This window comes from Mastigoproctus giganteus, chromosome 9 (assembly GCF_048544385.1).
Source record: "Mastigoproctus giganteus isolate SK-2022 chromosome 9, ASM4854438v1, whole genome shotgun sequence".
In the NCBI taxonomy this organism is placed as follows: Eukaryota; Metazoa; Arthropoda; class Arachnida; order Uropygi; family Thelyphonidae; genus Mastigoproctus; species Mastigoproctus giganteus.
Window position 1 is genome coordinate 114,540,156 of NC_143583.1, and position 26,087 is coordinate 114,566,242.

Consider the following 26,087-nt stretch of genomic DNA (forward strand, 5'->3'; position numbering starts at 1 on the left):
GTCAATATCTGGGAAATTAAAATCCCCCATTATAAGACTCTCTGATTTACTGGCTCACTCTACTTCCCTGTACAGTTTCTTATTATACTCATCAGAGTCATTAGGCCTACAGCACACTCCTACTCTCAATTTTGATTTCCCAATGCTTATGTCACACCAAACTGACTTGACACTGCACTGTCCAGTGATGTCGACTGGCTTCAATTCCTTGGATTTTATGTGTTTCTTAACTAATAGAATAACCCCTCCTCCCTTCCTATCCTGTCTATCCTTTCTGTACACATTGTACTCCCCAAATTCCAGTTCTGCACTCCTTATATCTGTGTGACACCATGTCTCTGATATCTCAGCAATATCTGCCTTTGATGTTTTGAGCAATACCTCAAATTCCTCAACCAAACTCCTACCATTGGTATATACGCACCTGTTCCTATTCTTAGCTACCCTAACACAACCCATGTGTTTACTTGTACCGCAGTGACTCCCAGCAGTCTCTGAAATACCCTGCATCTTGTTTTCCAGGCTGCTGCTCATTCCAATAGAAGTAGTGCATTAATAGTAGCCACTGGCAGTTCGCCTCTGCCTGCGGCTACTGTTAATCTATTAGTCGTTGTATCCCCCCGCCAAGCTAGCAGTTTTCCGACCCACGTAACACTGCCTCGATAGTATCAGCAAATATTCTTGCACCCTTTCTATTTAAGTGTATCTCATCGTTGTAGAAGCAGTCTCTCCTGTTAACAACTACAGACCTGGCTGAAAAAATTCTACCCCTTGAGCCTTGCACAATCTTTCCAGGGCCGAATTGATCGACAAGGCTCTCATCGTATATTCCCTCCTATCATGTCTGAACAGAATTGCAGACACTTTCAAATTCAACCCCTAATTCACGGCTTTTTTTCAACAATGACCTTTACTTGTTAAGTAATTCCGCCGGTCTCCTTCTCTTAATGTCATTAGTGCCAACATGTACAACAATATCACCTTTTGTGCCCTTAAAAGATGATATCCTCTCTACAACGTCATCAACCTTTGCCCCTGGCAGACATACCCTTGTCCTGTTCCACCTATCCTTTTTACATACCATGTTCCCCGTTTCCCTGACAATAGTCACCAACAACTACTTGTTGGTGACTCTATTGTCAACAACCTTTTGAGACCCCCCTATAGATTATTTTTATTTTGAGGCTTTACTGTACACTTCCACTTCTTCTAATACTTTCATTAAGACATTTTGATTCACTCTCTGTCAAATATGTTTGCAGAGAGTCAATGTTTGTCTGTTTTCTATGAAGCAGTCAAATAAATCTTTTTGGACATTGATATATATCTTTATAAGTATTATTAGGGCAAAGATTTCTTCATATTTTGGTGAAACCAAATTTTCTTCACTGATTTCTTGATCCTTTCTAGAATGACCTGTAGAGCAATTTTTAGAGTATGACTCATCAGACTTAATTTTTCTCTGTTAGCTGCACTCAGTTTTTTAGGAATAGCAATTAATGTACATCATTAAATTCTTCTGTTATCTTTTCTGGTCTGTAAATGTAAATTTCATTTTAATTTTTAATGACTTCCTGTAGTCCAAATTATTCTAAAACTAAGATCCATTCTATTATGAGTTAATCTGGGCCTTTTTCTTTCCTTTCTTCTTGCTTATTATTTTGTTTGCGTTCATAATTCCTTCACCCTCCATCTTTGGAATGTTGGTTCTTTCTTCTTTCCTGTTGTCATCATACAGTTCTCCATTATATTAGCATCTTTCATTGTTCTGTTTTACAGAACCAAAAATATATATATATATATATATATATCTAGTTTTCTTTCCGGAGATTTCAAATTCTCTAAAACAATCCCCTGCTGTCACAAATTAAATTTTTCTATTTCTTCACATTGATTATTGAGCTGTTTATATTTTGCTTTGGCCTGCTACTGTTTAATCTGCTTTCTAAGCTTCTTATACATTTTACCTTTCTGCTTAATAGTCATTCTTTCCTCCATGTGTATTTTTTATATCCCCCCCCCCTTTTTTTTTTTTTTTTGTCTTTTAAGAGAACAGTATTTTCAATTGGTTCTATAATGGCATGTCTTAGCTTTATCTGTCCTTAATCATCGCTGCTGTTAATAGAACTATTGAATTTATTTTAAACTTTTTTTTGTTTTTTTCCTTCTTTAGCCCTGAAATTTCTGTGAGTAGTTGAGCATTTTTGTACTCCTTCTAACATATTCTTGTTTGGCATTTTATTTTTGTTTGAATTTTACCTATCATAGAATTCCAGATATTGCTCTGCTTGTTCTGCTTGATAGGCTTATATATCAAGCGCAGTGTTCATAAATTCCTTGTTTATTGTAATATAATCAATCTGATTCTTATTTTTCCCTAGGATTTTCGATATGCAGTATTGATTGGGATTTTGAACTCCAAACAGACAAACATTAGACATGAAAAGGATTTTGTTTTTATAATATCTCTCACCTGGCAGAGGTGAGCCTCAGTTGCAAATAAGCTACTACTTGAAATAAAAACCTATGAAGAGCTGTGGAGTTTAAAAAATAAAAAACTCATTTATTGTTATTCACACTGAAATCTAATTTTTTTTTATGTTCAATTCTAGGTGGAAATTATAGCAGTGTTTTTCCATTGCCTTCAGCCAGTTTTTTAGTTATTCAGAATAAATCACCTTATTCTTTGGCTTAGTAAAGTATAAAAAGTACGATGATTTCTTTTTTTTTTTTTTTTTTTTTTATGGATATCCTGTATATTTACGCCATCTAAACCCTACAACATTAATTAAGAACATCTTATTATCATCAGTTATTCCTGAACCAATAAAATGAATCAGCCAATATGTGCATGGAAAAAAATTATTCACTATCTCATATTGATTAATATTTCTGTCTTTAAAGATTTTATTTTTTATTCAGCATTCTGTGCATTGTTCTGAATTTTAGTATTTTCATTTAATGGCTGTTTTCTACTTAATTGATTTTTGAATTATTTTACTATATCTCTTAATTCCAATATAAAATGTACCACACATAATGTGCTCACTCTTAATGTGCTATTTGAAATTATATAAAACTTTTTTTTTTTTTTTTTTTACCTTACAAGGGCTAATCAAAAAGTCCTAAATCAGGCAGACCAACCGAAGACATCTTACTGAGGTCAGTAATTAGAGCAGTGTTTTTCAACATTTTTTGAGTACTGGATCGCTTTGAATTGGGTAAGAAATTGGCAGAACACTAAATCTCTATAGGCTTTATTTCATTCATTCACTTTCAGTACAAAAACCTTTTTTCTTCTTACTGGAAACAAAATAATTCAAATTAATTACACCACAAAAATTTTTTTAGTTATAGATATATCGAGTGTATATTTTTTTTATTTTAAAATTCATCGAAATATTGAACTGTTAATCAGAACACTTGAGCAAAACACTTCCACAGAACACTGGTTGAAAAACATTCAGTTAGAGGTTTAAGACAAATTAGCACAGTCCAAACTATTCCTGACGTTCTAGCAGCGTTAGTCTCCACCACTCTCTTTTGTCAAGACTACAGTAAAACCTGATGTAAAAACTTCCATCATGCTGATAGACTAACAGCTAAATTCCAGTGACTACTATATCAGACAAATCCATTCACAGTTTTCTTCTGCTGCCACTCTTTTTTTTCTTACCCTCATCTCTCTCCAAACTGAATCCACCAGATATACATTCCAGTTACACCCGAACTGAAACTATCCCCCCATCCCACCCTTTTAAACTAGCAGTCAGTGGTATCAATTCAAGATATCAGAGTCAGAGATTCCCTCACTCAAGAGTAAATGGATGTCGGATGAACTAATGAGGCTCTTGGCAGAGAAGAAAAATGCATGGGGTGCATATAAATTATCAGGTGACACAGAAGGCTATGGCAGATATAAGCTAGTCTGTAATCAAGTCACAAAGGAGGTTAGGCAAGCGAAGGTTGATTATGAGAAATCCTTGGCAAAGGATGCAAAGAAAAACAACAAAGACTTTACTTATGTAAACTCTAGAAGGAAGGGGATGAATCAGATTGGTCCACTTGGTATTGATGGTTCGATTGCTGATGATCCTGCTCAGATAGCTCACAAACAATGAGTATTTTGTATCTACATCCACACATGAGGAATTCTGTAAGGAAGGGATGACAGGAATTTGCTAAACTCTAACTGGGAGATAAATGATTTTGGAATAACGGAGAGCAAAGTGGATGAGAAATTGTTGAAGTTAAATATAAAAAAGTCACCTGGGGTGGATGTAATCTATCCAGTTATATTGAAGGAGGTAGTGAGGGAAGTAAGTAAACCCTTAGCCATATTTATGAGAGCATCCTTAGATTCAGGGGAGGTCCCCATGGACTGGAGATGTGCAAATGTATCCCTAATTCACAAAGGAGGTTCAAAGGGTGACACATAATTATAGACCTGTTAGTTTAACTTCTGTTCCAGGGAAAATATTAGAGTCACTGGTTAAAGAAGTGATGCAGGATCACCTATCAAGACTGCAGTAATAGTTCAGACACAGCATGGGTTTGTTAAGGGGAAATCTTGTCTTACCAATTTTACACCAATGCTAGGGTATGTCTGTCAGGGGCAAAAGTTGATGATGTTGTAGAGCAGATATCATCTTTTAAGGGCACAAAAGGTGATGTTGTACACGTTGGAACTAATGACATTAAGAGTAAGAGATCTGCAGATTTACTCAACAAGTACAGGCCAAGTTTGAAAAAAAGTCGCGAGTTAGGGTTGAATGTGAAAGTGTGCAATTCTGCCCAGACACGATAGGAGGGAGTATATGATGAGAGCTTTGTCGATCAATTCAGCCCTGGAGAGATTGTGCAAGGCTTAAAGGGTAAAATTTTTTTCAGCCTGCTCTGTGCTTGTTGACAGGAGAAAGAGAGAGAGATTGCTTTTACAGGGATGGGGTACACTTAAATAGAAAGTGTGCAAGAATATTTGCTGATGCTATCGAGGCAGTGTTAGGTGGGTCGGAAAACTGCTAGCTTTGAGAGATACACAGGCTAAAAGGTTAACAGTGGCTGCAGACAGGCAAAAGTGATTCTTGTACTGCTTCTATTAGAATGAGCAGTAGTCTAGAAAGCAAGGTAATGGAGATTTCCAGGACAAGTAAATACATGGGCTGTGTTAGGGTAACCAAGAGTAGGAACAGGTGCATGTATACTTGCATTGTACACCAATGCTAGGAGTATAGTTAATAAATGTGATGAACTTGAAGACATCAAAGGCAGATATTGTTGGGATATCAGAGATGTGGTGTCACACAGATATAAGCAGCGCAGAATTGGAATTTGGGAAGTACAATGTGTACAGGAAGGATAGACAGGACAGGAAGGGAGGAGGGGTTATGCTATTAATTAAGAAACACATAAAATCTAAGGAAGTGCATCCGATTGATGTTGGTGGACAATGCAGTGTTGAGCCTGTTTGGTGTGAAATAAGCACTGACAAAAGAAAAATGAGAGCAGGAGTGTGTTATAGGACTAATGACTCTGATGAGTATGACGAACAACTATGCAGAGAAATAGAGTGGGCCAGTAAATCAGAATCTCTTATAATACGGGATTTTAACTTTCTAGATATTGACTGGAATTTGTGGGTTGGTCACTCACCCACTAATAAGACTTTTGTGGATTTATTGGATGACTGTTTTCTACGGCAACATGTTCGAGAGGCAACCAGAGGGAGTAATACTCTTGATCTGATTATCGGCAGTGATTATTCATACATTAAGAATTTGCAGATAAAGGAACCACTGGGTGACAGTGATCACAATGTACTGATGTGGGAATTACTTAAAGACGTAACTACCATCAAGGCTAAAGGGAAGGGCTTTTGCTTTCATAAAGGTGACTACAGGGATCTCAGACAGTTTTTAAATTCTGTACAGTGGGATCAACTGATGATGTTACCAACGTTGAGCAGTAGTCTGCAGACAGGCCTGTTGAATTCTAAATGGGAAGCCTTCAGGGACTTAATTTTGGAGGCTACTAGGCTTTTCATTCCAACTAAGAAATACTGTTCAGGGTTTAGGCCTAAATGGATGTTAGATGAATTAATGAGGCTCGTGGCAGAGAAGAAAAATGTATCGGATGCATATAAAGTATCAGGTAACACAGAAGCCTATGACTAGTCTGAAATCAAGTCACAAAGGCGGTTAGGCAGGCGAAGGCAGATTACGAGAAATCTTTGGCAAGGGATGCAAAGAAAAACAGCAATGAATTCTTTACTTATGTAAACTCTAGAAGAAAAGGGATGAATCAGATTGGACCACTTAATATAGATGGGTTGACTATTGATGATCATGCTCAGGTAACTGATAAACTGAATGAGTATTTTGCATCTACATTCACACACGAGGAGTTATTTGATGTTTGATTTTTAGGAGCATTAGCAACTAAGGCCATATTGCAACACGAGGAGTTATTCAATGAGGGGAGTGCCAGAAGTTTATCAAACGCTAGCAGGGAGCTAAGTGATTTTGTAATGACTGAAAGCAAAGTGGAGGAGAAATTGTTGAAGTTAAACATAAGGAAAGCACCTGGGGTGGATGGGATCTATCCAGTTATATTAAAGGAGGCAGCAAAGGACTTAAGGAAACCCTTAGCCATAATTATGAGAGCTTCCTTGGTCTCAGGGGAGGTCCCTATGGACTGAAGGTGTGCAAATGTATCACCAATTCACAAAGGGGACTCAAAACGTGACACGAGTAACTACAGACCTGTTAGTTTAACTTATGTTCTGGGGAAAATACAGAAGCATTGCAGGATCATCTAGACAAGACATCAGTAATTGTTAAGACACAGCATGGTGATGTGTCTTAACTATTATGGGCTTGTTAAAGGGAAGTATTGTCTGACCAATTTGATTGGATACTATGATGTTGTCATGAAGGAACTGAATGCCAAAACTAATTTTGATATCATATACAGGCATATCTCGAATAACGAATAGGATGCGTTCCACGAAATTACTTTGTTAAGCGAAACTTCGTTTTCAGAGGTAAAAATACTATGGCCAGAATAGGGATACGTTCCTACGTAAAGAAAATGAAAAGCTTTTTTTTCGAACAAAGAAAAGTTTTATTAAATAAACAGTCAACTTACATACAAAGTGAAATCACATTTTAAAATATGAGTCTAAAGTTGATTACTTATGCTTTTTTTCTCTTTCATTTAACAGTTGCCTATACGGAGTTATTGCATTTAACACTGATCGCTTAACAATAGCACTTCTTCCTAAATCAGGATCATTTTCACTAAAAAAATTTAAAACGTTTTCAATGTCATTTAAGCACCTTTTTAAATCTTTGGTTGTTAATACTTTTTCGGCAGGAACTTCTTTAACTTCGTCTTCATTATCTTTGTCTTCGTTGTTAACAAGGTTTTCTAAATTTTCCACTGAAAAACCATCATCTTCTGCATTCAATAAATTTCTAACATCCTCTTCATCGACATTTTTGGAACCTATTGATTGAGCCATCTGGATAACTTAATTTCTAATTTCTTGGATGTTATTTTCTTCTTCTAGTACAACTTCTGGCCATATTTTGCGCCAAACTCCATTTTAGCATTTCTTAGTGACTTCTTTCCCAGAACTATCAATGTTTTTAATGGTGCAGTTTTTCCAAAAAGTTTTAACTGTCATTTCCTCTTTATCCTCTAGTTCAGTTAAATTGCTTAATGTTCGATGCAGATAATAAGCTTTAAATGATGCTGTTACTCCCTGATCCAATGGTTGGATCAGGGAAGTTGTTTGCTGGAAGAAACAGAACTTTGACAGGAATGCATGTGTCCAACGTGTTAAGATCAGTAGGATGTCTTGGAGCATTGTCTAACAACAAAAGAGCTTTTTCTTCAAAGTTGTTTTTTTGACAATACCGTTTTACTTCAGGACAAAAGTTGTTAACAAACCAATCAGTAAATAACTCCTTGGCAACCCACGGTTTTCTATTTGCTTTCCATATTGCAGGTAAATTCATTTTTATGTTACCTTTTAACGCCCTCGGATTTTCTGAATGGTAAACTAATAACAATTTTAATTTATAATCGCCAGAGGCATTTGATCCAAAGAGTAACGTTAAACGGTCTTTGGCTGCTTTGAACCCAGCAGCTGATTTTTCTTCAATACAAATGAAGCCGTTTCCAGTACAAACCGCTTTTGTCAACACTGAACACAAAATTTGGTGGAAAATTTTCACGTTCAATTATTTCCTTTAGTTTTTCTGGAAACTTATTTGCAGCTTCTCCTGTTAATTTTACACTATGAATCCTGGCCCGTTTTTTTAAATTTCTCGAACCAACCACGAGAAGCCCCAAAGGTTTCCGTGATTTCTTCAGTTTGTTTAGATTTCAGGTGATTAAACTGGAAAATTTTTTTTATGTTAAATGGGGCTTGAAATTGCGGACTTCGTTATATCGAAGCTTTGTTATCAGACGTAACGTTAACCGAGGTATGCCTGTACTTGGATTTCAGGAAAGCTTTTGATACTGTTGCACATGGAAGACTGCTGTAAAATTGGAGAGGCATGGCATTAAGGGTAGAAGAAAGGCTTAAATTCTGCAAATTGCTGCGTTTGGAGACTTGAGCGCCTGAGATGTGATATGATTGAGGTGTATAAGGCCTTGAATGGGTTGAACGGTTCAATTCTGATGGGATTCTTTCTCTTGCTCAGATTATGAACCTGAGGGGCCATAAATTCAAATTGAGGAAGGACAGTTGTAGAATAGATGTGTGGAAGTTTGCATTTAGCCAGCGTGTAGTTGATTGCTGGAAATTACTTCCATCTGTTGTTGTGGAAGTTGATAGCATAAATAGATTTAAGGCTGAATTAGACAAACATTTTGAGTAACAAAATGTTACTCAAATGGGGTGATTTTTTTTTTTTTTTTTTGGATGATGTTTTATAAGCTTTCTTTTTTGCATCATATGCCTCAACTAATGCTAATGCTAATTCAAATGATAACAGTCCCTCCAGGAAAATCAGAATAACAACCCCCCCCACCACTAGCCCGAATCCTTATAAAATGAAAACTCTCCTTTCCACACTAAACGGAAAAGGCCCGAGTTCGAATCCTGTCGATGACTCGAGGACTTTTTCACATTAGATCAGCAGTTCTGTATCCACCACTTTAGTACTGGACACAGAACCAAAAATTATGTTAATAAATTCCAAACCAACACTGACTGAAGGTGCTGACATAAGCAGTCTAAATAGCAATGTGATTTATACTAGTCATACCAAAAAAACAGGCACCTACACATGTACTAGTAGGAAAGGCGCCTCCGTAGCCAGGTGGGAAGGAGCAGCGGTGCGTAGGACACGCTTCTTGATTAGACCGGGGTTCGAGCCCGTCACCACCAAATACGGAGGATGCGGAAAGGTCAGGGAATGACCACCGCATATCCCGGAGCAATATGGCCTTAGTTGCTAATGCTCCTAAAAACCAAATAACAACAACTAGTAGGAATCATTATCATTATTTTTCACATACCCTTCTTCCTCCTTCCCCCAGCAATCAGTAGACTCCTGGTTGAGAACCATTTCTTTAAACTCCTTCAAGAAAGACAGATCCATTCACAAAGGAAGGCTGATGAAGGCACTGGTATCATCCTGAAATAGAACTGATTGTGAAAATGAGTTAGCAGACATTCTAACTGACATTACCACTTACTCCGATGAGCCAAAACATTATGATCAGTGAGTCGTTATGCAAATCAAAGCAACTGTAGGTGAACTACAGCACATGCGCAGGTTGGGACACTGTATAAAAAACACCTAATATCCAGCTCCGTTAATCAGTGTTACTATTGTTCTTCAGATGGGAAAGGCAGCGGACTTGTGCAAGTTTGGCAAAGGTCAAATCGGGCCAGGTGACTGGGTCAGAGCATATCCGAAACGGCACAGCTGATGGGGTGCTCACGGTCAGCCGTGGTCAGTACCTACCGAAAGTGGTCCAAGGAGGAGAAACCCATGAAACGCCAGCGAGGTGTTGGACGACCACGACTCATCAATACTCGAGGTGAGCGAAGGCTCTCCCGGATAGTACATGGCAACAGAAGGGTGACTGTGGCGCAACTAGCCAGTAATTGGAATGCTGGTGACGGGAGTAATCTGTCACAACACACTGTACACTGAACCCTGCTGAAAATGGGGCTGTGTACCCACAGGCCACTCCGAGTGCCCATGCTAAGCATGGTTCTGGAAGAAGGCCCGATGGATCACGTTTTGTGTTGCACCATGTGGAAGGCTGGGTACATGTGGGTCATTTACCTGGGGAAGTAATGGCACCTGGATGTACTGTGGGACAAAAACAAGCCGATGGTGGCAGTGTCATGCTTTGGGCGATGTTCTCCTGGGATACCCTGGGTCCAGTCATCCATGTGCCGGGCACTCTGACGTCTACCACCTACCTAAACATCATTGCTGACCGGGTACACCCTTTCATGGCAACGGTCTTCCCCTCTGGCAGTGCCTTCTTTCAGCAGGATAATGTGCCATGCCACACCACCTGGATTGTTTGAGACTATTTCGCAGAACATGAAGAAGACTTCCAGGTACTGTGCTGGCCTCTAGATTCCCCAGACATCAATCCCCCATTTGGAGCGCCAGTGTCCGTACATCGAGACGAGAAGTAGTAGTAGTCTTTTCAAGGGCAAGAATAGGACATACCCATCTGACCCACCTTCATTTACTCACAGGAGATGATCCACCACAATGTACACATTGTTCTAACAATTTGACTGTAAAACATATTCTTATTGGCTGCCTCTATTATAAACAAGGCAGAACTTCATCCTTGATCTCACTGGTTAATCTTCATAAACCAATAACTCTTGAAAATCTCATTGGTGATAAGGCAAATATTTCTGAATTTTTTTACTTTCTCAGGCAAACTGGACTTTTTAATTATTTTTGATTTCAGATTTTCTTCTGATTTATGGAAAACTCATGTTTTAATATAATAAGTGAATAGGCACATTATAGCCTTAGCAGCTTATGTGCCATTAAGCCTCCATAACAACAACATCAATCCCATCAAGCATCTGTGGTTTGTTTTGGAACGGCAACTCTGATCTATAGCGTCTCAAACATGGACCTTACAGGAGTTAAAGGATCTGCTGGTTACATGTTGGTACCAGATACCACAAGACACATTTAGAAATCTTGTAGCATCCATGCCTTGCCGGGTACAAGCTGTTTTGGCTGCACGTGGAGGATCAACATCATATTAGGTATGTGGTCATAATGTTTTGGCTCATCGGTGTATATTAAGCTAACAGACTGCACACTCTGGTTAGAACAATAAAAATAAGCAGAAAAACTACTTTTAAAGGGAACAAAACTGATAAGAAAACTCAGGCAGTTATTCCCAAGCAATTCAGAATCTCTCCCATCATTTTTGAAAGCATTAAAGTTTACGAGGAAGAGTACCATTCCATTCCATCATAAGTAGCACTTGCCACCTGGAACAGGCTATTTCCAAATGTCTTTTTCTTTTTTCCCCCTATTTTATGTCTCCAACACAATAGAACCCAACCCTCAAAAATTCCTAGTCTCATTGGTAGATTTGCATAAATTAGTAGGACATGGGGGGTATGCTGGTGAGCTTTGATGTTGAAGTGGTCTTCTCTGACATCCCTTTTATAAATACACACATACATATATACTGGCTGCCCCCCCCCCTCTCTCTCTCTCTCTCTCTCTCTCTCTCTCTCTCTCTCTCTCTCTCTCTCTCTCTCTCTCAGCCAGCCGCCTCCGTAGCCAGGTGGGAAGGAGCAGCAGTGCATAGCACACGCTTCTTGATTAGACCGGGGTTCGAGCCCGTCACCACCAAATACGGAGGATGCGGAAAGGTCAGGAAATGACCACCGCATATCCCGGAGCAATATGGCCTTAGTTGCTAATGCTCCTAAAAACCAAAATAACAAACAAACAAACTCTCTCAGCCATCACTATCGTAGGGGAAAAAATGCTCATATACCTAGAGTCCATAATATATGAAAAAAATGGCCGAATGCCCAGAGACCACAATATTAGAATACACTTCAACAGAACAGGTTTTAACACCATGTTAAAACAGCTCCTCAACTCACTTTCCTCTTTTCTGAAAAGAGAAACACATCTATAAGTAGACATGCCAAGGTCAAAAATATTACATCCAAGTCTAGGCTGGATTACAAAGTTTTGCACGAGGTACACCATTCCATATCTGAAAACTATCATTTCAACCTGAAAAATCATGAAATGTGGGTATCGAAAATAACACAGAGAATACGTTGAAGCTTTCCACATCTAATCTTCATCCAACGGTATAAATCAAAACCCTCTACCCCTCCAAAACTAATACTGTTTTCTAATTCTACCGGAAGTATAAGGTTTCCATCCTCTTTTTCCCCTTCCTCTACTTTTTTCCATCTCCTCCCACAGTAACTCTAATCACCTCCAGTATTGTACTTATTACCAGTAGGCACAGTACTGGAGTTGGAAAGCAGTTATTGGGGAATTGGTCCTAACTGTCTAAAAGTCATTGCAGATAGCATTCCACCAGTGAAGCCAGCCGATAGCAGGAAGGAGCACACAGAACACATGACTGCCCTTTGTCCATATCAGTTTAAGAACAGTTTTTGATGCTCTTCATTCGTTTTATTATGCAATTTACAATTTAATTTTTATATACAAGGTTTGATCAGGAATTTGAATGAATGTTTCAAAAAAATTCATTTTATTCAGTGATAAATATTTATCACTGAATAAATATTTATGACTGCCCTAGATGTAGTCATCATTTGCAACACTGTTGATCATTCTTGCCACTGGTCAAAACATTTTTGGAGGTCTTCTTTTGTGAATGCTTTTACACAGTTTTTGGAAATGTTTTTGTTTTTCAAAAATTTAATTTTGCACTTTGTTCAGATTTAGTCATTTTCAGTGCACACAACAAATGAGAAAAATAAGTATTCATTCAAAACAGGTTTCTGCTGGACTAGTACATTACAAGTTAAAATTTGGTGTGTCCACGCCCAAAAGAAGTTGCTATAAGTTCCATTCATAATATTTTAGCTACACCTGTATATTTGAGAGTTATAAGGTCATTCACTGAATTTTTGATCACACCTTCCAAGACAGAAATTGGAATATAGAAATTTCACTGTATAATAATACAGTAGAAGCCCTGTTATTTGATATGATTAGGACTGGTACTTGGTCAATTAATTTATAAAGTCAGTTAAGCAGGGAATCATAAAAAAGTATACATAGCTTGAGAATTTTATTTACACTTCAAATGTATACATGTACATTCATTTACATAAAATCAGTGATGATTTATGTAAATTTTTATGTTTTTTGTATTTTTGCAGTAAAACAAATTGGAGACGATTTGTTGGAGAACATATAACTTTGTTGAAAAAAAAGCATAAAATTCTCAGGACTTACCATTAACATTGTCAACCTAAGGCCAAAGTTTTCTCAAAGATGTTTTTACAATATAGCACGAGCACATTCCATGCTCATGCTGTATTGTAAAAGTGTCTTTGATGTTGACGACATAACGATTCTGTAAGACCTATATTTGTATCATATATTTTTTCCAAAATTGAACTCAAATAGTTTTGCCTATATCATCTCTTCAGACATTGTAGTACTCCTTGATCCATAGGCTGATTACATTAGTGGTAAAAACATAATGTACCATTCTTTAAGTTTCTCACAAGGGATGTGAAGGAGCATTATCAAAAAGAGAATAGCCTTTATAGGTCAGTTTATTTATTTATTTTTTTTTTTAAGTGTTTATTTACTTACAGAAGGAATACAAATCCATTCTAATTTTTATGAGTGGCAGTAAACTAGTGAAGGTGAAAGATTTATATTTTTAAAAGTTCTAGGATTAGTTGATTTATCAACAACAAAAAAGCATCAGTTTGTGAGTTCTAGTTGCACTGCTTTTTTTTTTTTTTTTTTCCTCCTAATGCTGTAGGTTCCTTTTTTTTTTAACATTGTATTTGTAGGAGCATTTTATAATTTAGGCCTGTTTTGTCCACATTGTAGAGTTGTTCTCCAGTGAATTTCTATGCTTATAAAATGACCTTAATTCTTCTATACATTTTAGTGCAGTAGACTGATCAGTGGGTAATCTCTCCTTGCTCAATACATGAATACCATGACATTTTTTTTCCTAATACTCACGCCATCAGTCACTTGCTGTAAAACTTTCTGCACCGTCAGTCTTTCATAAACCATAATGGTTTTTTTTTTTTTTTTTTTTAATGAAAACCTCAAACACAATTGGTATTACAGCCTATAGTACTTAGTACCATGCATAGTTTGAAAGTTGAGAAAATGAAAGAAAATACTTGTTGACATTACACTTGAAATTCTGTAGATTGTAATATTCGGGAAACACGTGTTGTTCCACAAAATGGAAGTTAAAGGAATAAATGAGGAAGAAGAAAGTTAGATCTGTGAATTTGAAGTTGAACAGTAAAAGGACGCTGACTGGTTGCAACATGTTTTCGGAGACTTTACAGTCTTCGGAAACATGCTGCAACCAGTCAGCATCCCATGGAAGTATCTATAGAAAAGGCATGCAGCAGAAACAGAACATCTGCGAGACAGAATGGCAAGACTTTGCAAGAGATGGATCATTAGTTAACCTAATTGCCCCCTCTTTTGAATGTAGTCTAGAAGCCTGAGAGAGGTCTTGGGGGGCACTGCCCTAGATGTGGAAACAGTGTTCCATGGTAGAGGAGATTTGTATAAGGTGAGTAGCTGTTTAGAAGAAAAGTAACATCAAGAGCAAAGGAGAAAATCCGGTTTATTAGTTGCAGAGCAAAATATTTGTGATGTGCACATGCCAAAAAGAGATCAAAAGCCAGAATAATAGAGATAGAGTAGAACTTCAATTATCTCTCGGTGTATGGGATAGAGATCATGATGAATAATCGAATAGACAGATAATAGAATATGTACATTAAAAACATTAACATACAATAGACCGGGTCATCTAACTTGTTTATTTTATTACATAATACATAACCTAATGAAAATTAATTAAACATTAATTATTATTTATTTTTTACCAGGTCATCAAAAAATCATAGTACAGATATCTACATACATACCTATTTTTAATATTTTGACTTAAATTGGTCTAGTAATGTCATAAAAAAAATTTAAAAGAAAACAATATTACATAATTAAATTTCTTTTCTAAAAAAGTCAGTCAATTTCTTTTGGTTTATTACCCCTTGATCCTTTTGGGAGGCAATATTACGACCTTTATGCAAAAATAACATTTGTGTAGCATCTGCTTCTTCGAACCACTTTGTACCTCGAACCACTCAATGCCTTTTGACAACATAGCTTTAACTTCACAGTGGCTAATTATGTTGGTTGTTCCATCAGCAGCAGCTTTTTCTTCTTCAGTTTCAGGATCATCCGAAATTGTCATCACTCTTTACACAATTTCATTGTCGAATAAAATTTCATATCTGACATCCATTTTGTCCATATCCAGACAATAATTTACTTCCTCCATCAAAATATTTTTAAAACCAGAAACATTCGAACATAACTGCAAAACATCAGTTTCTTTTGGAATGGTTTCTATGTCAGTTGAGTATATTGCTGAGCACAACTTATTCCAGCTTCTTTGTATTGTTTGAACTGGAACATCATTCCAGGCATTGGTGACATTGAAAATTGCATATTTTAAAGTGTAGCTTTTCCAAAACTCTATCACATCTAATTTGGTGCTCTTACGAAGAAAGGCGCAAGTTTTGCAAATTACAGTGTCTGGAGACTAGGCACCAGCGAGATGATCTGATAGAGGTGTATAAAGCCTTGAATAGTTTGAGCATGCTCAATGCTGATGGGATTCTTCCTCTAGCTCAGAAAAATCACCTGAGAGGGCATAAATTCAAATTGAGGAAAGACAGATGTAGGATAGACGTGCGGAAATTTGCCTTTAGCCAGCGGGTGGTTGGTTGGTGGAACAGACTTCCATCCCTTGTAGTGGAGGTTGATAGCCTAAATAAGTTTAAGACTCAGCTGGACAGGTATTTTGAACGAACAGAGGGGTGAAGTGGTTTTTTTTTTGTTTTTTTTGGCTGATGCTGCATAAGCTTGCTTTCTTGCATCAAATGCCTCTACTAATGCTAATGCTAATTTATTTTCTGCTGAAACAAGTTTTCGAATGAACATTTTGTGATAACGTTTCATACTTTCAATCACACTTTAGTCCATCAGTTAATGAGAGATGTGTTTGCTGATAGAAAGTGACATGATATTTTGCCATCATCGCTTTTTAAATTATATACATGTATGGGATAAGTAAGCATATTGTCCATCAGTAGCATTGCATATTGTGGTAAACTTTTGTGGAAGTTGATAGATAGGTTGAATAAATTTAAGGAGGAACTGGACAGGCATTTGGAGGGAATGGTGTGATTTTTTTTTTTTTTTTTTTGGCTGATGCTGCATAAGCTCATACACATGCTTTCTTGCATCACATGCCACTACTACTACCTTTTTTATGCCAAATGTGATCTCACACATGGTATAAATATTTTATGAAACCAATCATGAAATATATCTTGGCTCATCCATCCACGTGTTGTTTTGTGGGAAATTTTTTAGCTGGGAAAGCATTTAAATTAATCTTTTTAAATGATCTAGGCTTTTTTGATTTTCCTATAACAACAAAAGGCAATTTATGACTACTGCTGGCATTAGCACATACCATTATAGTGATGTGATGTTTTTGTCTTATATCCGGTGCCATATGTTCAGTCATTTGAGGCCAGTGTCTTTTGAATCAGTGCCTTCCATTTAAGGCCAGTCTCATCGCAGTTGTATATTTGGTCTTTAACCAAACTTCGATCAGCTATTTCCTTCTGCAGTTTTTCACAGTAAACTAAAATTGTTGCACTATCTGCACTTAGCTTCTCACCCTGGATCAACAACTGTCGAATACCATGGCACAATTTAAATTTGTCCAACCATCTGATGCTAGCCTTGAATGAAGGATCTCCACCCAGTTTTTTATTGATTTCAATGGCTTTTTCGATTATTATAGGTCCTGAAAATGGAATTCCTTGGTTACATTTTTGAACAAACCATTGAAACATTGCAGTATCCAATTGTTCATTTTTAGCAAGCTTCATTGTTTTATGACTTTTAATATTACCGTCAGTGGTTTCCATTTTCGACATGTTTTCAATTTTGTCTGCATCACGCTTTATATCATTTGCTGTTGTTCTTCCTATTCCATAAACCAATGCTATACTTCTGGTCCTTTCACCTTTTCTTAGACGATTGATTATTTCAATTTTTTGCGATAATCCCACCACTACTCATTTACGTTTCTCTGTCATTTCAATGGGTTTACTAAATAAAAATTATTAAAATATGAAACAAGAGGTTAAAGTACAACCGTATACAATGAGTTGTAAACAAAGACCGAGTGACACATGGCGCCAATATCACAATGCATTGTGGCATAGTGGGGTTAAGTGATGGTTAATAGAGTACTGTATGTGATCTTGTCTAGAAATCCGGGTGTTGTAGAAGATAGCATAGGACTAGAAAAATCCATTTTGCAAGGTGTAAGACAGGACTGAGTTTTAGAAGGATTGAAATTAACTGTGAATTATCTTTGTCCCACTGGAGCATTACCTGGGGATCAGCATTTAAGAAATTGATAGTGGATATTCAGGAATTTGAAACTGTTTGTGCAGGGCAAGGTTTCTCAAACTGGAAGATGGAGTGCAATGTGCTGTCATCAGAAAAACTATGGATGGTGTTTCCGGTCATTGGAAGAAGGTATTAATATAGAAAAGGAAAAGATTAGGAGAAATAACTAAACCTTGGAGAACTCCAGAAGTAGTGGAGAAGTTAATAGACAGAGAACTATCTACCATCATCTGCAGCAAACATTCTGAGAGAAAACTGGATACTCAGTTGCAAAAAACAGTAAGCAGTCCATAAGGTGGAACTCTTTTAGTTGACCTTTATGCCAAACAATCAAGAGCCTTGGAGCAACTGCTTGAATTTCACCCAACTTTTCTGTTGAATTTGTTTGTAGATGGGTAACATAAACCAATATATCACCAGTGGATCAACACTGGAATCCATATTGGTGATCATTAAACATATGTCAGTTTTTGCCGACCGGGATAGCTGGGTGGGTAAAGTACCTGCCTGGCAACCCAAAGGTCGTGGGTTCGAATCCCACCTCGGGCTTGGATCAAAGTACTGAAAAAAACCTTGGGAGGTGCATTATGGCCACAGATGCCAATGCGCCAACAACTACCAAAAAAAAAAAAAAAAAAAATGAAAGTTTTTCAAGATAGATTAAGAGTTGGTGGTTAATGGATTTCTCCATTATTTTGGAAAGAGTAGAGGTAAGTGCAATGATACAATCATTGGATGGGAGAAATTTTTCAACCTTTTTAGGAATTGGTTGGATATGGACAAATTACAGGAGTAAGCTCAGGAGGTTACTCCTGTAATTTGTTTTCAGAATAAGTGGAGAAATACCATCATGAACTGGAACTTTCTTGGCATCAGAAGGTTGCATCTTCTGACATCCTTTTGAAGTAAGACGTTACGCAAGGCCTGGCCATATTATATTTGGCAGTATTGATTCTGTTGATGTCTGTGTGAGAACCTATCGGTTGGTATTTTGAAAGAAGGAAGAACTGAAGTACAGCAGTTCTTGGTTAGGGAATTTACAAGTATATAAGAAAACTTGAAGTATAAAAATTATCCAAAGTAATGAATCACATTTTAGCAATTCTTCATAGTATTTTTGACGTACTTCAATATCTCCTCATATTTAGGGATGCTGAGTGTATATTCAGCTATGTGAAAAGTGCACTTCAGTTCTTTCTTTTGATGAAGCTTTGGAAATGCTCTTGACAACTAAATCCAGATATCAGGGTCATTATTATAAAAAGAAAGTATGATTTGACATTTCTGAAGAGGGCAGAGTCTGCAACAATATCTTTCTTGAAGTAATCATAATTAGTTGATGTCTAATAGGCAATCCAAACAGAAATCCAGACAGAAGAATCCTAGGTAAGCTAACATTTGAAATCATACGTGTTCTGTGCTGACATTTATAACTCTGTGCTTCAGTATGTTGTATAGACCAAAGGATAGTAGTTTTTCTTTATATGATCTTGAGTAATGATTTGGAAACCTAGAAATTTTTTTTGTCTAATTCTTTTTCTTCTCGTAGTTTAGTGCCAAATGCAAATACTGTAATAAAATTAGCTTATTCTCTATGTGATCCCTATATACGTAAAAAAAAAAAAAAAAACTAGTAGCATAAGCCATTCTATGACAGTTGATGATCCTGAAAGTATGGCTCACATTTTTGTTTTCATAGAATAGTTTACTCTGTATTATAGATGGCTCCTTATTTAGTCTGCCTGATATAGTAAAAATATTAATAATATTTAATTTGGACAATAAATATGATTAATATATAATTTATTTCTATTTTTGCATATTATTTTTTGTCACTAAAATGCGGTATTTCTTTTGTTAGGCTTAAATGGAATGAAGTGCTGTGAATACAACACATTTATCTGTATATTGAGGAATATGTCTCATTACCATGATCTGTGTAAATTATCTACACTCTGCACTTGTGATTACTCTTACCATATTAATTTTATGCAAAAGATGACAGTTCCAATATTTCAAGATGCTGCTTAAAAATTCTTTGGTGAAACATGGAAGATAAAACATCTTTGTCCATGTCCAATATTTTATTGTAGATATGTGTATACTCTTATATCAAATTATGGTTATTTTTGTATTTACATTTTTTATTGTGAAAGAAGAAAGTGTTTGAAGCTGTAATGATTAAGAGTAGTTACATATTTTTTTATTTTTAAGAAAGGCAGCAGAACCACTCAACAAAACCAATAAAAAGCTCATTTCCCTCAATAAAGTTAGCTTTAATGGGCTAGTTCTAAAGTGATTAGTTTTTGGCAGTAAATATATTTGCAAGGTCTCATTAAGATAAAGTTTGAAGTGGGGAAAGAAGCAGAGATCTTAGTTGTTCTTAGTAGTGTCTGATATTTGCTGGAGAGAGAAGCAGAGATTTTAGTTGTTCTTAGTAGTGTCTGATATTTTTCCCAGTGATAAATTGTTATTATCATCTCTGTTGGCTTTTCATGATTACAATAAGGTGTGCATTTGAATCTAGATTTTACACTTTATGGATCATTTCTTAGTAAGATGCCATAACACCGGATGTACTTGCCATTCATTTCAATAAGCACAGTAATAAAGTATCAATTAATAGTGGTGTATTTTGTAATGTATATTGATTTATATATTATAATGTTTTTAAGATACTGCATTTACTGTTACATACCTATGAACTTATCTGGTTTTCCTACATTTCCAAAACAGTTTCTTGTTTTTTTTAGTTTTACAGAACTTTTTCCCCCTGGATTTTAGCAAAGGTGGAATTACGTTTTTCAAATCCAGAGATATCAGATTTATATCAATAAATCTGATATCTCTGGATTTGAAAAAAGATATCAGAAAAATAAGATATCAGATTTATATCAATAAATCTGATATCTTATTTTTATTTCAGACTGACATTGTATGACTAGCTTTTTTTTATTTAATACAGAGATAAGTGTATGTGATCTGCTTGGTATATGTTATATTTTTGATATCGTCTTTTCTATTAGACAAGATTTTTTAACCTTTTTTGAATAATAAAACAGTTTGGAATGTATTAAGAAATTTACAAGACACCATTTTGTTATGAAATAGTATTTCATAATAAGGGGGCCATATTTTCAAGATCAGTTTCAAACCTCAAAACAATGACAAAAGTTCATACAAATGTGTTTTGAGTTTGAATGGTATGGCTGCTTGACTTTTAAAAAAAATAACTATGGAGTTTTAAATGGTAAAAAATAAAACAATAAATAAGAATAAGCAAACATTTTACTAAATATAGTCTATTCCGGTTATTTGGGACACATTGGAACTAGTGAATTTTGGCCTGATTAAGCGGCTGCCTCGATTATCCGAAGTTTCACGTAAATAGTTAAAAATACAATGTACACCCCCCCCCCTTTTACAATTAGTTCACTGTACAATCAAATCACGTTACGACGAACTCACCATAGTAAAGTACCGTTCACTATACGATGTGTAGTAAGCGCCGGTCATTGTGATCACGTTTGTGAATTGAATTTTAATTCTATTAAACAGCGATTCTAATTAGTGAAAATAGGAGGAATATTATCCACAGGCTATAAAAGTATAGTATATTAAGCACAAATTTATCCTTTATTACCTTACCAATTAAAAAATTAAATGATACGTGAAATTTGGAAGAATATACTTGATAATCGGAATAATTAATACGTACTGTAGTATGTACATACTAACTAAACTAGTTGACATTTGTGGGTGGGGATTAAAATCTAAAACAGTAAAAAGATAAGCAATCAATAACAAAAAACACAGCACACAAATTGCAAGTAACACAACACGCGCAAGTGAGAACGGAGTAACGAGTTATAAAGCTTTAAAAATAGGAATGAAGAGAAGATTCTGAAAATTATTTTTTTTATATGATTGAAGATTCATGGAAGTGTAAACACATTTTACCATAATAACCCACAGAATTCCAGCTGTCGGTATTATCGCAAATTCAATAAGATCGAGTTTACTATCCATTTATGATAGATTGCAGAAAAGCCCAATAAACAGGTGTCTGCTAATTGTTTTATGGTTATGACCTCCAGAAATCCAACCGAACTACGTGGTACAGTCGGAGACAATCATAGGGTAATCTCCAGTGCTGCGGTCTCCTGCCCCGATTAAACAGCATTTTGTCCCAATTAAGCGAAGTAAATCCTGGCTATTTTCTCAATTGGGTTCTGTTTTTTAAGATTTATCCCAAATAAACGGCTGCCCCAATTAACCGGTGGCCCAAATAACTAGAATCCACTGTATATGTCATCTTATTCTTATTTATTGTGTTATTATTTTATTATAGTACAATTTTAACATTTTATCTTGTTATGAAAATCCTGTATTTGGTGCTCCGTATGTTGTTGTACAATATAAATAATCTGTATCTGTATAAACTTTTTTGTTCATTCATTCTCTGTGTGTACACACATGCACACACGTAACCATCATAACATGGTAGTTAGGTAGGTTCCTATAAAACCTTGAGTAATGTGAAACTGTTATATGGGACTAAGAACCAGTAGAAATAAGGAACTTTTTTTTCATTCACTCTGTGTGTATATACACAGAGTGATCACTGAATTATGACTGCCGATTGGGCTAGCTGGGTGGGTAAAGTAACCTGCCTAGCAACCCAAAGGTCGCAGGGTTTGGATCAAAGTACTGCAAAACCCTTGGGAGGTGCATTATGGACACAGAAGCCGAAGTGCCAACAACTACCAAAAAAAAAAAAAAAAAAAAAAAGAATTATGACCACCTACCTAATACTTTGTAGGTCCTCCTTTTGCCTTCAGTACAGTAGCTATCCAATGTGGCATTGATTCAACGGGATGTCGGAAGCATTCGGGAGGTATGGTCAACCAACCAAACATTGCTGACAACATTACGCAAATGCAGTCAGCAATGCAGGTATGGAAGTGAATGATGTATCCAGATGATTGATATGCCTTTCCATAGTGTCCCACAAGTGCTCTATGGGATTGATATCGGGGGAGTTTGGATACCAATCAATATGCTGATGGTGTCGTCTTGGAAGACACCATCGCCATTTGGGAAAAGGTTTAATATAGCAGAAAACAGTTGACAATAACAGAGACCAGTGATACATTGTTCCATAGCACCAAGGGTCCAAGTTCCTTCTAGTGAAACATGCCCACACCATACAACCACCTCCACCGGCCTGCATTTTGATACCATGCATGATGGATTAAGAGCCTCATGTTGTTGACACCAAATCTGTACACGACCATCCATGGTGTGGAGTGAATAACGTGACTCATCCGACCAGCATGCCTTCTAACGCCTTCTTCCAGTCTTCTAACAGCATGCCTTCTTCCAGTCTTCTAACGTCAAACTTGCATGCTCTTTGCACCAGGCGAGTCTTTTATGCCGATGAACCTTGGTTAGGAGAGGATGCCATAGGGGTCGTCTGCTAGTATAGCCCATATGTGCAGGCGTGTGGTGCATGGTCATGCCAGATATTGCTCTGGGTTGGCTCACGCTGTATTGGATGATCAACAGTGCTGTGAATGAACAAAAAAAGTTCCTTATTTCACAAGTCATCGGACCTGGCTCTTGAACGCCCCACCAGTTCAGCCATTTGGGAAATCGAGACACCAGCTTGTAGAGCTCCCACAATCTGCCCTTTATCAAAGTCTGATAAATCCTTTCTTTTACCCATCACGCTTGTAATTTTACTACCTACTGAACCACTGACACCTTATCTGTGCTAAGTAGGTCGTTTAACTGCCCACTCTTGTACCTCATGTGGTCAACGGGTCACATTCAGTTTTCATAGGGGTGGTCATATTCATTGATCACTCAGTGTATGTATATACACACACACACACACACACACACACACAGGTAACCCTCATATAACACGGTAGTTAGATAGTTACGTTCCTATAAAATCTTGAGTAGTGTGAAACCATGTTATACGGGACTAAGAGCCGGTAGAAAAAGGGAGTTATGTTCCAAAAGCTAACAAAAGTACACCATTTTTTATAACTATTGGAAGCTTAATTTTTATTAAAAATAGTAATAACGAACAAATGTCTTACAAACTTTTTAACCTTTTTTGAATAATAAAACAGTTTGGAATGTATTAAGAAATTTACCAGACACCATTTTGTTATTAAATAGTATTTAATAATAAGTGGGCCATATTTTCAAGATCAGTTTTCAATCTCAAAACAATGAAAAAAGTTCATACAAATGTGTTTGAGTGTGAATGGTATGGCTGCTTGATTTTTAAAAAAATTGCTATGGAGTTTTCAGTGGTAAAAAATAAAACAATAAATAAGAATAAGCCCTTATTTATTTATTAAACTAACCTACTGTGCATTGTGTAAGTAGTTTGAGTTTGTTGATTCTCTCCAACTCTTAATTGTAAATAATTATTATAATTGCATTTATATTTTACTAACATGGCTACACGAATAAGGAGTTTTAGTTTCACTGGCTCTCTGCTCAATATTTCTCAGAAAGTTAGTAGTTCTGATAATAATCCAGATGCTAACTTGACAGCAACAGTGGCAGAATTATCCGAAAAAGAAGTAAAAATTATAGATAAAAATGTTTTGTTTCAACAGCTGCGGCAAAGATGACTGACCAAAGCCATTACTCAAAATATGTTGAATCAGCTTTCTCAGAAAACTTCAGGTGATATGTTAGTTAAGGATCAGCCTCTAAAAAGAAAAAGAGTAAGAAATCAGGGAGGGGGTGAGGGTAGGATTGAATAAATCCAAGTCTCAAGTAGTTGATTTAAATGAACGTTCTGTTCAGTTGGAATATGTGTATGATATATTCCAACTGAACAATTTATAACTGACCCTCCTGTGAATAATAAAGAACAGAAACAGAATAGTGTAAATGTGAATAATATACCTAGACCTGCAAAAAGACCAAGAGAAAATGTGGAATCTGAGGGGGTTGAAGAATCATGTCGAATGTAACTAGATAAGAACATAACTAGATCTCATGGGCATGAGTAAAGTGAAATCATCAAGAATGGAATTGAGACAAATGTTGAGGTTCCCCCCTCATTTGTAGCATTCCGGGGGTTGCAGTGGCACAAATTTTAGAATTGTGGGATACTCAAGATAACATTGATCAAATTACAGATTGAAAATAAAGTTTTAATGGCAAGATTGCAAGATAAGGAAAAAGAAAGTTTTGTGGAAATAACAATTAAGCAAGGTGAAGGTGTTAATTCATGTGTCAGTTGTCTCAAGAGATCAAGGAAGTGCTATGCATTCGAAGGTGGCTATGGTTACCTCCAACAGTACTCAATAAAAATAGTGAGGATATGAAGGGGTTATTAAAGTCTGTGTGACATAAAAGTAAAAAGTGTAAGAGCAGTTAGAGATAAGAGGCTAATTATTGAAGCTGACTCTGAACAAAATAGAGAACTGTGTGCAATTTCAGGATTTATGTCTAAAGTTAGAGAAACAGGCTAAATCCAAAGTTATTAATATATGATGTAAATCAGGACATGAATAAGGAAACCTTTATCAAACAGTTTTGGTAAAGAAATTTTAAAGACTGGCTTTAAGGAGAAAGTGTGTAGTGAAGTAACGGTGTCATCTATTAATAAAGTGAAAAATAAAAATGTATCTAATTGGATTATAGAGTTGCCTGGCTGTTACTATAAGATAATTGTGCGAAAGGGTTGGATTTATGTGAACTGGGACTCCCACCGAGTCAGGGATTTTGTATTAGTCACACAGTGTTACAAATGTATGATGGGTGGCTAAATATTGTAGAAATGATGCCTTCTATGGACACTGTTCTGTGAGAGGCCGTTCTTATTTGGCGTGTCCTTTGAGGATGGAGGCAAGCAGATGCATCAACTGTTGGAGGAAGAACCCATTATTGCTGAGCATTTTATTTAGAGATAAATAAAAAACAACTATGAGTAGGCTCGAGTCAGGATTTATCCTTAAGATTTTACAGATAAATGCACGGCCAACTAAAGATGTTGCAATTCAGCTTAGTAAAAGTGGCAGAGGAGAAGCATTACAATGCAATGCTCATTCAGGAGCCATACTCATTTTTGGGTAAGGTGCAGGGTACATACCGTGTTGTTCAGTGTGGAGAGGACCCCATGGTGACTATAGTAGTAGTCAATAGAAATTTAGTGATAACAATGATCACCCACCTTGTGCAGAGAATATGGGGTGTGTTGTGCGCTAATGATACCCACTGGGTTGGTGTACCTGGTGTCCCTATATTTTAAATATAGTGACATCGTAGACCCCTATATTGAGTACTTGGAAAAAGTGGAGATTCTTCTATGAGGAA

General features: G+C 36.4%; 1 protein-coding gene across 3 annotated transcripts in view; it reads left to right on the plus strand.

The window, feature by feature from the left end:
* Positions 1 to 19,722, plus strand: part of MBD-like (methyl-CpG-binding domain protein 2) — a 131,047-nt gene extending 111,325 nt beyond the window's left edge. Inside the window, exons 6-7 of one of the 3 annotated variants that reach the window (XR_016547382.1) lie at positions 3,110 to 3,221; positions 19,597 to 19,722. The gene's annotated coding sequence lies outside the window, so the exon portion shown is untranslated. The remainder of the gene's footprint in view (positions 1 to 3,109; positions 3,222 to 19,596) is intronic. The other 2 variants (XR_016547383.1, XM_090381188.1) reach the window with 2 other exon arrangements.
* The last annotated feature ends 6,365 nt before the right edge of the window (positions 19,723 to 26,087 follow it).